The following is a 13,194-nucleotide window of genomic DNA, read 5'->3' as shown; positions in this document are numbered from 1 at the left end:
GTCCCTGACAGTCCCACACAGCTGCTCCTCCTGCGCTGGGTTTGGTGGTCTCTGATTTACACTGCACACCCCATAGGTCACTGCTGCCATTAACATTTTTCTAGTGCTTAACCACTCGATGTTGTTCTTGATGTGCAGCTTCCTTTGCGTCCTGCGGGTCGGAGTGCACGGAACGAGGAGCACTGGGCCTCAGTGTCACTGGTGTATTCAGGACATGCTTCCCTGAGCACTGATTATTATCCTGCCTAATCCCAGGGCTCCACTGTAGCGAAGCACTTGGCATCACTGCCAGCTGCACTAACTACCAACCAGCTGGCTAAGGACAGGGAAAGGGAACTGAGAGAGGGAGAGAGATCACAAGAGTAAAAAAGGATATTTTAGACCCAAGTACATTCTTTTTGACAGTCCAGCTCCAGGGAGATCAGTATAGCCTTTTAGTAATATTAAAGAAATACAGCTCATGGACAAAGCAGTGGCTGGGTTTGCCTTTCCCTTCATAGATAAATTCCAGTGACTCCATTTGGCTCTAACAGTCTTACTCTTTTTGAGAGCTTTTTATAGAAATGACAATTAATAACGAGCAGAGGAAGAAAATTGTCCTCTTGCTACTTTTATTCTACTCTCCTACTTTCTCTCAATATGCTTTGCAGTTGGAAGAGCTGCTGCACACTGTGTGCTATAGACGCCCTTCAGCTGTGGGGTACCCCAAGCTGTCAGAGAACTGGGAAGGCCACAGCCTGCAGACCTGCTGCTCTTTGGGAATGTCTTCTGCTGTTCCAGCTTTTTGGTCAGTGTCACCATACTTTCCTTCTGTAGGAAGGAAATACGATTTTTTAAAATATGATTTTTTAAAATCTTCTTGCCTGGAAACTATGGAAGGAAGAGGCTGGACAAAACTGTCTGTTGTTTTCAGTGTTGGGCATCCAGATGAGGGTTTGGACTGAGCAGCATGTCCTGAACTACTGGGATTTAATCTTCTTGCACCGAGCATTGTAAGCTTAAAGCCTGAGCATGAAGCAGATATATGGGATGTGGAGTTCAATTCACTAAAAATGGATGTAAAGTCATAGACTCCTGAGCCAGTGTTCTGGGTCTGCCTTCTAGTATAAGCTTGGAAGTTTATAAGAAGAACTGGGGTATCCTCTCAGATATCACTGTCCAGATACATAGACATGGACTTTTCTTGGCTTCTTTTCTTTTCTGAACTTCTCTCCTTTCTCTGATAGACCACCACCACGTTCCAGTCCAGCTGGGAGGCCTCACTGTAGTCCAGCAGAGGAGTACCTGGGTATCAGCTGTGAGTGTACAAACTGAATTCCAGTGGGAGGGAGGCTGGCTGATGTAAAATTACCCCTTGGGCTGTATATCTCACCTCAGCTGAAGATCTATATCATTTTATAGTGGCTTTGGCTTCTCCAAAGGCTCTTACACGCATCTTGAACTTGGGTCTATCTGCAGATCTTTGATTTAGGTGTATCTTGAATGTGAAGAATCAGAAATTAGCTCTGTCTTTAAGCTGGATGTTGCATCGCTGCATTTCTGTGATGAATTAACCTGGCTAATGTAGCTCCACTGCAATGCTGTCTCACAGCCTTTATAGGTATAAACACACTCAGAAATGTAGCAGCCAACTGCATAAATCTTCAGATGTGTTTGCATCTGGCTACCCTTGGATATCCAGATCTAATTATCTTCAGATAATTGAAAATAATACATCAATACACTGCAATATGAATAAAAAGGACAGGGGTTTGGGAAGCCTCAAACCCATCTATTGTGTCGTGAAAGATGCACGTACTGTGTGTTCACGTGTGAGCTGGGTAAGCTCTGCATCCCTGGGGAATGGTGTATCAAGTTTCCCATAGAACAGTTCCCCTGCCCCAAAAATGGTAGCTATGTCTTCTTTCTTTTGTGTGTCAGGAATATGTGATTTTGTTGTCAGCACATTTTTTGTAATGAAAAGCAAATGGTATCCAATATGTCTTGGAGAAAACGTGCAAACAACAGCAAAATTATATGTTGTTAAAAAAAAGATCTGTAACTTGTTTGCTGTCAATACAGCTCTTAATGACAGGGTACGAGGGAAATGCACCCAGAGATCACTGCCTGTGTGCAGTGATACATCTGGGACTGCAATCTATATGTGTGTTTAAAAACTGTACCATGAAAAATTAAGTTGCAAATATTGGATCTTCATCTGCAACATTTCATAGAGTCAAAGAGTATATGTGGACTTGGTGACCAAGGGCTCGGGTTTGTACAAGATGGGCACACTGAGAATCCTCAGCTGGTGTCTTCAAGAGAGAAACCACAGGCGGTCCTCTGAATTACTGCTCTGCAATTTGCTGTAATTTTAAGTTCAGACATGGAGGGTAATGTCCTAAATCACAAGTCTGAACAGGAAAAAAGTCAAACCAGAAAAATCAGTGCGTTAGTGTGTGTGTCTGTGTGTGTAGAATAGGTGCAGGAAGAGCCTTCCCTGTTTTTTTGCAGTATGCCATTAACTTTGTCCAAGGAGGTAGCCACTGTGTAGAATTTCTCCTCAGCTTGGAGTTGGTTTTAAGTGCCCCTGTTATTCAATGTAACTTGGAAAATGGATTTTGTTTCAAAAGCTGTATCACTCTATGAAAGATTATGAATGCTTTGCTATTCCTGCTGCCAGTAGAATTGATTGTTCTTGCTTTGAAATCAGCTGGAAAACATCTGGAGGGAAATCTCAGTGTATTTGAAACCCACATCAACAGTCCCATTGACTTCACAAATGTCCAATTCTTCACGAATATGAAAAATTACTTGCATCCAGTGTACATATTTTACATGGAGATCTAGTCATGCTAAACCTTGCTCATGCAGTGAATTTTTGCAAGGAGTAAATAAAAAAGGGAATGAATACTTGAACGGAAACTCATGGACCTTGATTGAATGACTGTCCATAAATATTTGATGCCAATATTTGTCCTTCTCTTGCAGAGCCTCTTAAAGAGTTTTTCCTGTGATCTTTACTTGACTATTCTGTTCTCCTTTTTTCTCCCCATCTGCTCATCTCTGTTCCAGGTGTGAAAATGTAAGTTTCAAAAGTGGAGCTTGCCTTAAAAATGGTGATAGTTTAAAAAAAAAAAAAAATCAAGAATCTGTGGTCTGTTCATAGGAGCATGTTTTCAATAAAAAACCTTTAAATTCTGTATCTACCCTCCACAGCCTTGTGTACATGATACCAGTACTTCTCAGTAAAGCCAAGTTTCCAATAATTCCTCCCAAAACTGTCCATGCCTCACACACATCTACACACACTCATTGAGGTTTTATTGATTCCCTGTTTATAGAAATATTGGGGGTGTGAAGATTTTTCTCCTCATCCCTGCTGGAAACCAAGACATCACTCACAGGATAAATTCTGCTTGGAGGGTCCAGTCCAGCTCATCCCACATTCACTTGGGGCATCTGCTTCTTTCTGAGGCTCTGTTTGTGACCTCTGTTTCTGATGGTGCCTCACAGCTCCCATTAAGCTAAAAGATGCACACCTAATAGTTTTGCCTGTACCCTGGAATTAGCAGGATGTAAGAGGGAATTTGGATGCAGAGTGGTTTTTAAAGTTATTTTAACTTGGTATAGTTATCTAAATAGCTTTTGGCATCAAAGGTTTGTTGTTGCACATATTTCTGGGGAAGTCAGGGCTTTTCAGTGCGAGCAGCTCACATGAAACGTTGAAGTGTTTAATGTTTTTAGCAGGATGTTGTTACAGTTGGTGGCCTTCCCAGTCAAGAGTGACATTAAGGAGGGAACTGGTCTTAAGGATGTGTGCCACTTCCCAGTGAACTGAGTGACATCCATACACATACTCATTTGAAATGTACAAATGCAAAAATGTGAAAATTAATTCAGAATATCTTTGTGATCATTTCTGAATAATTAAAAACTCTGTCATAGGTTCTTTCATTTCTTGATTCCACCCCTATGACTACTTTCTTTTCCATGGTAAATTGTGGAGCGACCTTAATCTGTGGTACTGAAAGAATAGACTTTTAAATCAAAATAAGCGTAAGGGGGGGGAAAAAAAGAGAGCATATTAATTGCTCCTTCTTCCTACACAGTTTTTTTCCTTCTCTTTCCTTCAGGCATTCCTTGCATAAAAATATCCATTCACCAACTGTTCACCAACTGTTCCTCTGCTCATTGCCCTACCTTAGATTTCATTTTAAGACACCAGTGAATATTTGCTCTTCAGCCTTACTGTCTTTGAAGTTTTCTGCAGGTTTTTAAAGGTAGCAATTTGAGGATACACCAAACAGCGACAGTGGGTTAATGAGCACTTTCTGGAAGGGGCTGAGGTGTTATTAAACTTAGGCTTTTATGAAACTGTTACTAGAAACATCACACTGATTAACCAAAGTGCCGGCAGCGTGTTCCTCACCTCGGCATCTCTCAGTGGCTTAATTTCTCTCACTCCTATCCTTCAGCTTTTGGCACTTTCCAGCCACATCCTTCATCATCTTAAGATCAAGTGGTGACTTTGCAGACTTGGGATTGGATTTTGGGAGGGGAGGGCAAGTGAGACAGGGAGAGAGGAGACCCTACTTTGACACTGTCACGGCGTCACTTTCACCTCGTGATTTTCAGTGGTGTTTCTTTTGTCACAGAAATCTCGGAATAGTTTGGGTTGGAAGGGACCTTAAAGATCATCTCATTCCAACTCCCTGCCATGGGCAGGGATGCCACACTCTAGATCGGGTTGCTCAGCACTCCATCCAACCCTGTCAGTGGTGAAGAGACACAAGAGGAGGTTTGTGGTTTTTCTGTGGGGCTCTGGCTGTGTCTGGGTCTCTGGGGATGTGCTGGAACAGTAGCAGTGGTCATGGCAGGCAGCACATCCACTTCGTCTTCTTGAGGCAGGATTGGGACAGGACACGAGGCAGTGACTAGAGGTAGAAGGCAGGAGCTTGCAGTGAGAAGAAATTCCAAATCCCACCCTGTGCCCCATTATGTATGTCCTGGTTTCCCAATAGATATTTACATTGTTTTCCCCTTCGGAAATAGAGAAGCAGATTGAAAACTCTGAGTGTATCTATAACCATTAAAGTAGATGTTCAGCCTCTAACAATGAACTCCTGCAACTACCTACTAAATTATGCACAAACACACCAATTCCTTGAAGGCTGTGGACAAGTGTAATAAATATCCTCTGTTACCAGCCAGGGGGGTTGACTCTGTAGTTTCTTTTCTCATTTCCACATGGTGGGCCAGGTGGTCTCTCCTGGAAGGTAGCTGAGATGAACAAGGCACTAGGGAGGCAGAATTAGTTATGTTTTCAGAGCTTTCTATTAAACTTCTAGGGAAAATAGTTATCAAAGTGAGATACACTGTACACAAACCTGTTTTTTTTCCTGGGAGTGGGGCTGGAGTCCTAGCCTGGAGAATTATGAAGCCATGCAAAGTGTTAGAGCTGTGCTTGGAAAAGGAGAGGAAGAAGAGCAGATGTTGATTGAACTGCCTGTTGCATCATTCCTGGTTTTTCTGCCCTTTCATTTTTAGGGGCTCCATCATCATTTAGATGCCTGTGACAGCTTGTCTTCTTATAACAATATAGGGACAGCAATTGAGTGAGACCTAAGGTCCATTTATTCCAGTATCTTGTATCTGACAATATTCATTACAGTCTTTTGGGGTAAAAAGTCTAAAAGCCATGCAGGAGGGAGATATGGAATAATGTGATTCCCTGTGTGGTCTCTTTGGATCTATAGTACTTAGAGGCTGACCTAACCCATGAGGCCCAGGGCTTTTTTTGCTGTCATTAATTATGACAGTGCTGGACATAAGGGTGGACATGTTTGTTCTTTCTGTGGGTTTTCTCCTCTTTCCATCCCTGGAGACAGGTGATCTTGTATCTTGTTTGTCTGAGCTGAGCAGGATGTGCTCCTGACAAACCAGAGAATTACAATGAAGGGACACTGCAAAAGGACTGAAGTGCCCTCTGCTCATTATTCTTTATGTCTGGTTACAAATGACCTAGGTTTTATGATGGAGACCAGGAGAACTTGCAGAGCAGGTATTTGAATATTTTGTTGTGTCTTTTAGCTCTGTGGATTAGTTTGGCCCATTTCAATATATTTCCTTATCTCTCTAATGTTGGGGCTTTTATAGAGCCCCTCAAAGGAACATTAATATGCTGCACACAGAGATTATTTTATGTGAAGAATGAAATCCCTTGCACCTCTACTTTTTCATCCATTGTTTTTAAAGCCCCGATATACAGTGGTAATTTTGGAAAGCTCTTAAAAGAATAGGTGGGATTTGCTCATAAATCAGCTGTGCTTTGATCTGTCTGTTTGGTCCTTAAGACTCTCTAAAAGGTGATAATATTTCCATAGTTTTCATTTTCCCCAGCATTTCCGCTTTCACAAATGGCATAGGTGTGTAAGAATCCTTAGGGTTTTTTTCAGTTCAGTTCCTCTTCCAGTGTTTGCTTTCACCTCTTAAGTAACAATGCTGAGGTTTTGGATGCAGCTACGTTCTCTGCCAGTGACTTACTACATTCACTTATGTCCTCCATGCTAAAGTGTGTAAGTGGCAAATGCAGACTGTGTAATGAAATACAGAAAATATTGCTGTAATATTTGAGATGCTTCAATTTGGAGAACAAGCAGACAGGGTATGGAATTTTGGTTTTATTTATTGTGTTGCTCTTTTTGCTTGTGCTGTGAGTCTGCAACAATATACTGTACTGTGCCACTTTGATTTAGAAGAAGCTTTACTTCAGGAGTGTAATTGCCCTTTCATTACCATTAGTTCATTCCCAGCACGTGGGGAACTGTTCCCATATTTTTTCCTTTGTCCTTGTTCGTTCTTTCTTATGTGACATTCTCTCCACTCACATGATCTCTGACCCTAGTGATGCACAAGTCGCTTCTGAGTCAAACTACAGATGAACCCTGCTCACAACAGCTGCAAAAAATATTACTTGCTTCAGGAGCTGTTTGATGCCGAACTCCCCAGGGAAAGACGTTTGTTTTCCAAAACAAGAAAAAACCTTACTGCGAACAAAAGAGATAAAATATTAAGTATCATTTTGCCACTGACAAAGAATAAAAATAATTTAAGTCTCTATGTGAATGGCTTTAGCAGAGCACAGATTATTTTCAAGTGGAGTGTGCACTCTGCAATTCAAAACACAGTTGAACATTCAGGTTCTTTTTTTTTTCCTTCATCATTTCAAAATGCATCGAATTTCTTTTTTTTTTTTTAAACCAAGAAACATGCTTAACAGTACATTTTCTAAGGCTGTTGTTAGCTTCTAACGGCGAGTCAGTTTGTCCTTTATCAGAATAGCAACACATGGCTGAACTAACATAAACTCCGTCAACTGTCTTGGGCACGTGGTCAGGCTGCGAGCATTTGTGTTGAATTGCAGGGAGGTGATAAGGATGCAGCCACCGTTTCATCCAGGTTTCCATTACGGAGCTGGATTTCAGCAACATCCCTCCCCGCCTGCACTATTCCCTTGTAACCTAAAAGTGAAAAAAAAATAAATTCATATTTCAACTCTGGCTGGCTGGATCCTTGCTGGCAAGGAGTCTCCTTACAGATAACCTCAGCAAACCCAAGCGGGTTCTTTGGAGATATAAAGCCTCCACATTGGTGCTTTAATTGGTACTTTTCACATGTTATTTCATGTTTCTATTCCCCTTCTTGCAGCCCATCCAGTTACTGAGTTATATCACGTATGGCTCACAAGCCGATGATGGGTCCTGCCATTCCAATGGCGTCTTCCAGGTCTAGACGCAGACACAGTGCGAACATTCCCCCAGGGAACGTAAGATGCTCCCGATTCATCGTGGAGCTCTGGGATGCCATCTGCAGTTCCCAACACTTCTTGCCCTTTCAGGGCAGCCACACTTCCCAGCATGGAAAGTTAATCATATCTGCCTCAAACTTTTCTTTCCCAAGTCAGGAATTCACCACCGTGGCCCACAGTGTTCAGCATTTTGGCTCAGAACTCCTTTGATAAATTAGTTACGGACTTTCTTTGGTAGTTGTTTGAAAACTAAGGAAGTTTTGTGCCAAGTGGGGAGAAGATTTCAGTGCAGCAGATACGTGACAAGATGCATGAGGACCTAATGCAAATATGGATTATGCGTTCTCTGGCTGTCGATGTTGCCTTGAAATTGTGATTCTTCTTGATTTTTAATTCTTTTTAGAAGCTGCGTTGATGTGAAATTCACTTGATTAAATTTCACTGCAGCTTGCATGTTTTGAAAGTTTTATTATGAGCCAACACTGATGTTCAGATGCCTCTTGAGTTATCTGTCATCAGCTTCTTTCTGGCCAGTCCCGAGGTACACATGCCAGGTCACTACATCAATTTAATTACAGTATTAGGGCATCAGTTTAGCTAATTTCTGGGTTTCCTCCTCATTTCCCTCCCAATTCTGTTAATACTCACTTTCATGAATACCATACAAAACCAGACAGTCATCTCGGGGTCCTTTTTGTCATCTTAATGAAAATGAAACTCTAACAGTGATACTCTTGCAGCTAAAGGTGATTTCAGTGCAGTAGGGTGGGCAATTACTGTTGCATTAACATACCCACATCACACTAATGACAGAGTGCCAGCCCTGCTATCAGGAGGCTCTGGTTTACTTTTGTCTTGCGTGCAGGAAGGGATCATTAGACTTCCATGAATAATAGAAATCAGAGAAGAAAAGAAAACCCTATTAAGGTATTTTGTCTATCTTCCTGCCAATATAAAATTCCTTTTTTCCAGTACATATTCTACAGTTGTGCTCTTTTTCCTGACAAAATGTCCGCGTTAGGATTCCTGAACAACTCTCTGTGGGAAACGTGATCTGAGCGCTGTTAGGATCAGTGGCAGGACTCCCGCTGATTTCAGCGGCAGTCGAATCAGGACTGTAAGAACTTGGAACACGTCTTGGTAGGTAGCTTCTTCCAGGCAGGGTTTTAATCTTTAAATCAGTAGGAGATGGACAGGTCTCTCTGTTCACGTGCTGTAGCAGTGGAACATTTGCAGGACTGCAGGAGCTGCTGGATTTAGGCAGCGAGAAGGCAGATGGGATGCGAATGATTCCACCCACGTTGCCTATTGATAATTCATTATTCTTTCACCTTCAGAAAATATTTTCTGATCTATTCTGGTAAAAAAAAAGATAGATATTTATTTTAAAATGTCTTTCTGCATGAGTTACAGCTTTATTTCACAGATGCTGTTTTGTTTTTTACTGTGAAGCCAAGGCATCATGGAGAGAAAAGTATCCAGGATGCAGAGAACCTTCCCAAGTTCTGCTGCTCTGTCAGCAACATCCCAAAGTTGTGAAAAGGTATCATAATTTCTGCAATATCCAGGGGAAAAATTTCTGAAAGAAAAAATAAGAGTAATTTTTCATCTGTGTAACCTTTGGGGGAGAAGTGTGTGGTTTTGTCATCAGTTTTGCTCTTTGGACCTACTGATCCAGGCCAGGACACATGGAATGGTACAGAAATGGACTCCTTTCAGACAGCTCAAGGAAGGCTGGAATTAATCAGGGTGTTTTCCAGCAGAAAAACCTGTTCACTGCAGGGGACAATGCTGGGCTGTCCATCCTGCATGGAAAAAGCCACCTGTGAAAACTGAAGCGTGTGAGAGCTACAGCAGATGTCTGTGATTTAGAGATCTGAATAACTCCTATACTTGCCAATGGCTCCTATGTACAGGGATTATCCACCATCTCAGATAAAGATATGGTTTATAAATGTGGAATATAGAGAAAATGGGGTAACCTTCAGCAGTGCTACAGTTCCTGAGACAGGAGACAAGAGATGGTTTCTTTGGTTGACTCTCCAACCCTATCTGTTAGAGCTGTGCTCACTTATTTCTCCAAGTCCAGCTTGACTGCAAATCAGCTGCAGAAACAAAATATCCCCTGACTTTGGAAAGATTCCACAGTCTGAGTGGTTCCTGGTTTTGCCATTCCAGGTGGCAATTCTGCCCCCACAACGTCCATGGCTGGCGTGGAGGGTGTATGTGTGTGGTAGTAATTTTGACTAAGGTGATAAATAATGGATAGATGCACAAACAGGATCTTCACGCTTGTCAGATGTAAAACATTACGGGCTATAATATTGCTATTAGGCTTTTTGGCTGAGATCAAGTGTAGTGTCAGCTTTGGTTTATGTATCTTCCAAAGCAGCCTCGCAACAGAATCAGATGTTGTGAAAACATGCTCTTGGGTTGGTGTTTTGCTTTGTTCTTTTGACTGGTTTTATCAGAAAATGTAGTTATTGAAGTATAGGAGTTTATCCTTCATATGCTAATGAATTGACATTTACAAACAAGGAACATATGTGTCAGTAACCTGATCAGGAACTGTAAAATAATTTCTATTTATCTCATCTACTAATATCACTCAAAGAAGGCCTGGGGGTTCCAGATAGCAATAACATAAATACCAATTTAAGAGGTCTGGTCAATAAAGTGCTGTGCACACACACTCCAAATGTAATTAGTTACTCCGTTCTGTTCCCATTGTGTTACCTATGGATTACCTCTATGGATTAGCCCTTCCAGAAATGTTTTTCTGCTGCTGTTTTCCCCTTGCTATAAATCAAGGAGGTCAGGATGTAGCTCCCACCTTTGGGTGGGAATTGTTTGCCTTCTTTATGTAGGCAAACATTCATATAGTGTGGTGAGGCCCTGGTACAGGTTGCACAGAGAAGCTGTGGATGCCCCATCCCTGGAATTGTTGAAGGCCAGGTTGGACATGGCTTGGAACAACCTGGTCTAGTGGAATGTGTCCCTACCCATGGCGGGGGTTGGAACTGGTTGAGCTTTGAGGTCCCTTCCACCCCCAAACCATTCTATGAAATGTACTTTCTTGGTCAGGCACTGCCACCCCAAGTGTAGGGAATTCCCCTTGGGGAAACGTGAAAGGGATTTTAGTGCACATTAGTACTTACCTGAGCACTCAGGGGAGGGATGTGGATATCCCAGTAGGATAACATGCAAAAATTTGAGTCCTATCAAGATTACTTCATAATTCCTACTCCTTTTAAAAAATATAGGAACCAATTTCTAATTATCTTTCTTGCATGTCAGAGCTGCAGGTGGATGGAGAGCACCCACCTGGCTTTGTAGTTTGCTGAGGGAGAATGTTAAACTCCTCCTTCTCCACTTTCAGACTTAGGGAGAATTATCAACAGGGGTCCATGTTGCATTTCTTTCAAAAGCAGATTTTAAGGCCATGAACTCCGATGTAGTGAGGAGCTGAGCCTTAAAGCAGGGGGTGGGAGGAGAGAGATGAAAAGAAACTGTAGCATAAGTTTGATTGAGCAGAAATAGGTCTTTCAAGTTTTGTTTGCTTACCTTAGCAGACATGTATGAGCCAAAAATACACAGCAGACTGCAAAAATAATGAGCTGGGACACAATACACCATTGAAGGGAGTGAATAAGTAGAATGGGAATGACAGTCTCCCTTTTCTGAGCTTGGTTACTGGGACATACTGGTATACTGGTATATGTCTAGTGGAATGTTCCCTATCTGTGGCAGCGGGGTTGGAAATAAAAGATCTTAAAGGTCCCTTCCAATTAAAGCCATTCCAGGATTCTGTGATTCTACTGCATAAGTTTAATCTTTGTAACTGGAAAGCTGTACAACTTGTGTTGGTGTGCTAGCCCAAATCTTCTAGAACAGCTTAGCTCATTTTCAAGTAAATTTAGTTGCAGAAATTTTGACAACCATACCCTGTTGAGCCCTGCATTTGCATTAGAAAAGAAATATTTTGTGAAATTGGTTGAATTTGACATTATTTAGTTTAAGAAAAATCTAGGGAAAGATGTTATGATGTCTAAATATTTCAAAGTTTTTGGAGCAGAAGGTCTTGACTTTCATGTGCAGTTGTACTTTCATTTAGAATTAATTTACTTTCATTAGGATAGTTTTCTAATTTTGTGCAAGTGGATGACTCTGATATGGAGCATTTTGCTGATTATACAAAACACTTTTCTGCAGAAATTTCCTACACTAAAAATTTCAGTCTGGGGAAGATTTTGCTTTAACTGGGATGAAGCTGATTTTCCAAATTTGTTGTTTATCTGAACACAGATCTTCTGCAGAACTCAATTTGTAATGTAAAACAAAAGCGTGTGGTAACTCTACCTCACTGTGCTGTTAGTCACTATCAGGTGGAATTTTAAAGGAATAAAAATAGTTGGAAGGTATGATTTGTTTCCCTCTGATCAGAGGGATGGGTGGGTGACAGGCAGTGCTCTGAGGCTGCACACCCTGCAGAGCAGTGTCCGTGGGCTGGTTTTGAGGGTGCCATAAATCCAAGGAAATTAGATATAGATGTAGCAGACACAATCATCTGCTGTGCAGCTTGTGCTGTCTGGTCTCCTACCCCAGGCTCTGCCCACCCACTCTCAAAATGTCTGAAGCTTGAAGACTTCCATTTGACTTTTTTTCAGAGTGTTTCTCAACCAAATGGCTCCATAAAAGAGCAATTAGTCCTGGCATTATGGAAATGCCTCTGCTTGCTTGCTTTCATTTTCCTACATGTCACCCTAAATATTAGGATGGTTTACAGGCTGGTTTCCAAACAGAGAAACTAAGATGATAATTTTTTAATTGGTAGGATGCACCTCATGATTCTGCCTAGAGAGAAGATGCTTAGGAGGGGATCTGCGATGGATGGTGTAGTTCCAGATGGTGGAAATAGCTTCCAAAGAGTTGGAAAATAGTATGGAAATGTTGGATTTTTACAGGGAATGATTTCTGATCCAGACCAACAATCCAACAATAACTCTACAGTGCATGACTAACGTAGTTCCATCCTCAGCTGTGCTTCATACAATCCTTCTGTGAAGTGTTTGAGCCCCCAAACCCAGGAGGCCTTTCCATGGCAGTCCCGCTCCACCTAAAGCTGCATGAAAGCTCTTACTTTTTTTTCCTTTAAGGGCAGCTTTGCCCCTGTACGACCTTCCTAGAGATCCTTCCATTCCCCAGTAGGTTTTAAAAAGTTAATCAGTGCCTTGTACAGCTCTCAGTGGTAGAAAGTGCTACAACACAGGCTATTTGTTCCTAAATCTCCACTTGATACAAGAAGCAGCAAGCAATGCACACACACACACACACACACACACACACACTCTTACACCTTCTTTGGCTGACCTGGTTATTCCTGTGTTCCCATTAGCCTCCTAGGC

General features: G+C 41.8%; 1 protein-coding gene across 10 annotated transcripts in view; it reads left to right on the top strand.

Annotated features, from left to right (window-relative positions):
- The window catches only part of DAB1 (DAB adaptor protein 1), a 433,401-nt gene that overhangs the window by 102,099 nt on the left and 318,108 nt on the right, over positions 1–13,194 (top strand). Inside the window, exon 1 of one of the 10 annotated variants that reach the window (XM_050307495.1) lies at positions 1,273–1,297. The exons of the other annotated variants lie outside the window; for them this stretch is intronic. The gene's annotated coding sequence lies outside the window, so the exon portion shown is untranslated. Of the gene's footprint in view, positions 1–1,272; positions 1,298–13,194 lie in introns of those variants that run through there. 10 annotated transcript variants of the gene reach the window in all.

Source organism: Myiozetetes cayanensis, unplaced genomic scaffold (genome assembly GCF_022539395.1).
Source record: "Myiozetetes cayanensis isolate MyiCay16 unplaced genomic scaffold, myiCay2020 scf12, whole genome shotgun sequence".
NCBI classification, from domain to species: Eukaryota; Metazoa; Chordata; class Aves; order Passeriformes; family Tyrannidae; genus Myiozetetes; species Myiozetetes cayanensis.
The sequence above is the reverse complement of the archived record's forward strand: the minus strand, read 5'-3'. Positions and strand labels throughout refer to the sequence as shown.